The 5,091-nt window shown below is 33.3% G+C and overlaps 1 long non-coding RNA gene across 1 annotated transcript in view; it reads right to left on the reverse strand.

Annotated features, from left to right (window-relative positions):
* LOC141581963 (uncharacterized) overlaps positions 1-5,091 on the reverse strand; it is a 201,469-nt gene that overhangs the window by 99,524 nt on the left and 96,854 nt on the right. The window lies entirely within an intron of this gene.

Here is a 5,091-nt window from a genome sequence, read left to right on the forward strand (position 1 = left end):
TGCCAAGTTCATGTTTCCAAAGCTAAAATCAGCTCATTTAAAAACCTTGTTTATAACAACAGCCACATTCATAGTGGTCTCTTACCTGTTTAGTAAATATGCCCTTTGGTTGTAAACTCTGGGTCTTTATTTACTGTCCTCTAAATACCTAAAATTACTATGCCAAACTGTCCGAATAATGGAACTCTTGGAATTCCATTATTTAAAATCATCTGTCAGCAGGCTTTTCTAGATTTTTTAAATTTTATTTTTTAGCATTTTCTGCTTCTGGGATTTGGTCTTTGATTTTGCCTTAGTTATACTTCTTGTTTAGGCATCTAACTCCTAAATAAGGATCAATTACAATTGCCTCATAAGGATACTTGGTTTCCAATAATATCCCACCTCAGTTCTTTCTAAATGCTCCTGACTTAATGATTGTGCCAAATTAGACCTTTTTGATTCTCTCATTTTATTTTCCATTCTGCTTGGCTTCAATATTTGTTTGTCTGTCTTTTGCATCCTGTTGGGCTATGAACAACTCAGTCTATGCATTCATCATGCTCTGTCTCCACAGAAGATGGAGATGTACTGTTGAAACTAAGATAATTAAATATGTCACCATTATCATCATTGCATGTTTTCCACACAGTGAATTATATGAGTTCTTTTAATACTCTAGGTAGCTACAATTAAACAGCTTCATCACTAGAAAACATATAGTGGGTCAACTTACCCATTGTTACTTTCAATAAGACAATCAATCTGTTTAAAAATGTTTGTTGAGCTCCAGATACCATGCTAAGTATTAAGAGCATAATGATAAATATGACAAATTTCCTATTGCTGAAGAGCTTAATATAGAGTAAAGGAGGCATAAAACTATTGTGCTACATGATAACATCAAAATATATTTTTTAAAAAAGAAGGCTGAAGGAAAAGTCATGGAAAAGACAGACAACAGATGAAGGATAGAGGGGTAGATGAAATACTGTTGAGTGGGTTCATGAAGGATGGGATCTTTTTATTATGATGATGTTAGCTGTGGATGATCAAAAATATATTTTAAAGTTCTCCTAAATAAAAATTTTGTATTTTATCTAATAAAAATTTCTCTGGTATGCTAATCTGCTGTATCCCCATGCATATTTTGAAGATACAATTCTAACTCCCCTCAATTCTATTAGATGTGTTTCTTTTGAACATACAATAAGCTTTCTTTTTCATATTCCCACTTGTTAAGTTCCTTCGTCAGCTTCTGAAATTGAAAGCATCCATAATTATAAGCTTACTTTGTGGCTTAGATGGCAAAGATCGGTATTTTTCAAATAAAAAAGTCATCTGCCTGGATAAATATCAAATCTAGAATTCAATCTCTAAATTACAGGCTGTTTGAAAATCTCTGCATGATTGTGGGTTTCTCTCTCTAACTAATACCTTTCATGGATGGCATAGGTTTTCCTCTGAAAATGAAATACATAGATTGGATCTCTAAACCCACCAAATAGAACTGAATCTATAAAGATGGCATATTTTGTGGGTCAGTACTACCCAGATATTCTAATGTTCATTTGAGATCTCAGTTACCCTCTTGAATGGATAAATAGGTACTAAAGTAAAAACTTAAGATTAAGGTCTCAGAAGCCAGCCGGCCTGGATTTGAATCCTGACTTTGCCTTTTACCAATGGTGTGATTTTGTGCAGAAGCATTAAATACTCTACCACTATATAGTATATATAGCTTACCTAGTAGACTTTTAAGATTTAATGAGTTAGTAACATCTATATTCTGACTCCTAATAATAATTTAATAGCGTTAAACTATTTTTATTGTGTTCACTTTTCAAGTTCCTGTTCACTAGATTTGTTACTCAGATTTTTCTTCCATCTGTACATAGATATCTGGAGCTATAAATAGTTTTCCTGAGTTTGTTCTTAGTTCTTTCTTCCTGAGAATTAACTGACACATTAAGAGCAATGAATACATCAATATTCCATAGTCCTGTCAGTAAAATTAATTTATTTTTACCTTCCACAGATCATCTATGGCCTATTTTCTTTCATTCGCTAAGTAAAATATTAATTTTTTAAAAAGCCTGTTAACTTATTTATAATAGTAGTTGTTATTATTTATACAAGAGTCTTTATTTAACTCTCCTTACTTTTCTCTCTTGATTAATTGAATGAATTGCTTGAATGAATGTGGGTTGTCTGTATGGTTCAGAGAGACCATAATAAACTTTCACTAAATAAATTTAGAAGCAGAAAGGAAGTCACATTTAGTCTTGCATGGCAAAGAACACGTCATGGTTCTGCAGTTAGAGGCCCTTTGGCATAGACCAGATAACTTGCCAAAGGAAAAAAATTTTTCATATTTTCCTTGAATGGCTCAGAAAAAATACATATCTATTCACTGAAATTCTGCTGTCACATAAACTTAGACATTCATGAAAAAATGTACATTTCACTTGGGACATTCTAAGTTGTTAATATATGAAAAGATATTTAAAATTTTTCCTTATTACTGCAATTCACTAAAGCATACCTATCTCCTTCCTCCAAGAAAAATATTTTCATCAAAAAAGGTTTAACAAAAATGCTGTAGGATGGCAGCATTTTCGCATAAGGTGCCAACTCCATCCCTGTTTTGTAAGCTGTGATGTTTACAGTGTGGTAAGCATATTAAACCACAACTCATAAAATGAAAGAGCTAACGGAAAATCTCACTTGTACGTCTGAAACAAGCCAATTGTTTACACTTAACATTTTTAAATTAGTAGGTCATAAACCAGCATCACAGAATTCTGTGTATTGAACATATTTTCAGTAGAAAGATGGAAAGCATATTCCTTTTTTGAGTTTATTTGAAATTAAAAACAAAGCATATTTATATATATATATATATATATATATATATATATATATATACTTTTTCCATTAGAGATCTAATATAGTCATTTCATACTTGAACTTTATTTTGGTAATAATTGTATACTCACTGCTTTTATAAGGAAGAACAAAGGGCAGGAGTGTATCTATCCCTAGTATAATATTAAGGAAGAGCAAATATTCTCTTTTCTTTTTAAAATTTTTCTTCTCTTTTCTTTATTTTTTCTTTTCCTTTTTTTTTTTTTTTTTTTTTGAGACAAAATTTTGCTATTGTTGCTCGGGCTGGAGTACAGTGGTGCAATCTTGGCTCACTACAACCTCCGTCTCCTAGGTTCAAGCAATACTCCTGCCTCAGTCTGCTGAGTAGCTGGGCTTACAGGCACGCGCCTCCACATTCACCTAACTCTGTAAGTAGAGAAAGAGTTTCACCATGTTCGTCAGGCTGGTCTTAACTCCTGACCTTAGATGATCCTCCTGCCTTGGCTTCCCAAAATGTTGGGATTACAGGTGTGAGCCACCGTGCTCTGTCTAGGATTTTCTATACACAGAAAAATAAACCTGAAAGATGATATACCAATATGTGAATTGTACTTGCTCTAGGGAACAAAATCATGGGATTTCACCTTATAGTTTATACATTTCGATAGTCTTAAAATGTTTTTACCTTGAACATATGTGCTTTAGAAATTGGGGTTAATATGTAAACGGATGTTTTAGTAGGACATTTAAAAATTGTTTCCTTATTACTGAAGTTCACTAAAACATAACTATCTCCTTTCCCCAAGAAAAATATTTTCATTAAAAAGGTTTTACAAAAAATGCCGTAGGCTAGCAGCATTTTCATGTAATATACGGACTCCATCCCCTCAAAGGAGAAGCAATGCCACTCCTTTTTAAATACATTTCATTCTCACATATTGTCATGGGCTGTATGACATTAGAGATAAAACCTTAATATTTGAGAGTACTTAGCATCTATTTCAGCTATGGTAAAAATTAATTTAACAACATGTAACTTTCAGTCAGGCTAGATGTGCACAAAGACGAGATCTCTGACAAAGACTGATGAACATGTGTTCAAATTTAAAGAACTGAAATGTATTCATTGTTGGCTGTTCCTTTAAGGACATAAGGACTATTTAATATGTTTTAAGAAAGCTAATTTATTTTCAACCAAAATGTCCTAGGTTTTGATTCCATTTCTTTCTTCCTAAAATGTCTTAAGATAACACATAGACTCTTAAGTTTGTCTGTCCCTCAAATATTAGTTTACCTATTGCCTCAGTCAGTTGTTTCTGCAATATAGTGAAATAATGACACTTGATATTAATTTCTTGTTCACACTTTAGCATGTAAGCTTTAGCAGCTTTTTCCCTTTCCTTTATTTGATATGGTTTCTGAAAGAACCAAATAATAGCAATTAGAAACTCGTACAAGGGTGAGAAGAAGCACAATGTTTTGTAAGATCTAAGTTGAAATTGACACAGTGGTATTGGCTACAGTGTGGAAGTGGGTTCTTTCTGCAGAGGTGAGGTTGGAGAGCAGAGAACAAATTCTGGTGACGAGTGGTGAAGCTACGGCAGCTACGTCTACTACTGTGCTAGGTCCTGGAGACAGAAAATGCAGTGTCTTGTGATAAATGCTATACACGAAAGACACATGAGAATTATTGTAGAAACAGACAGGCAACGACTTCCACCTTTTGGAAGAGCTGAAAAACCTTTATGAAGTCAATAATACCAGAACAAAGTCTCAAAAAACATATGAGTTCACAAGAACAAGTAGGTGAGGATATTGTACTAAGAAAGCATAATACCCATAAAATATGGAAATATAGAGTAACAGAAAACAGTATTGGATGAAGAAAACATGTGAAGTATATGAATTGAGAATATATTTCAAGGGGACAAAGTACCAGGATTGAGACTGAAAATATAAACCTAGAGAGACCTTGATTAGAGTCAAAACATTTGGAATTATTTTGTGAATTATTATGAGTTACTTTATACTGTATAACTATCACAAAATACAGTGGCTGAAAACAAACATTTAACAGCATAGCAAACTCATCAAATATTTACTGGTTTAACACAACACTGTTTTTTAGATAATGATTTTGTGCATCAGCATAGGGGCTGGGCTAAGAAAGGCACTCCTCCTGGTCTCACATGGACCCCTCATTTGTCTGCAGTATTACTGGGTAGGAAGGAGACCCGTGCGACT

This window comes from Saimiri boliviensis, chromosome 18 (genome assembly GCF_048565385.1).
Source record: "Saimiri boliviensis isolate mSaiBol1 chromosome 18, mSaiBol1.pri, whole genome shotgun sequence".
NCBI classification, from domain to species: Eukaryota; Metazoa; Chordata; class Mammalia; order Primates; family Cebidae; genus Saimiri; species Saimiri boliviensis.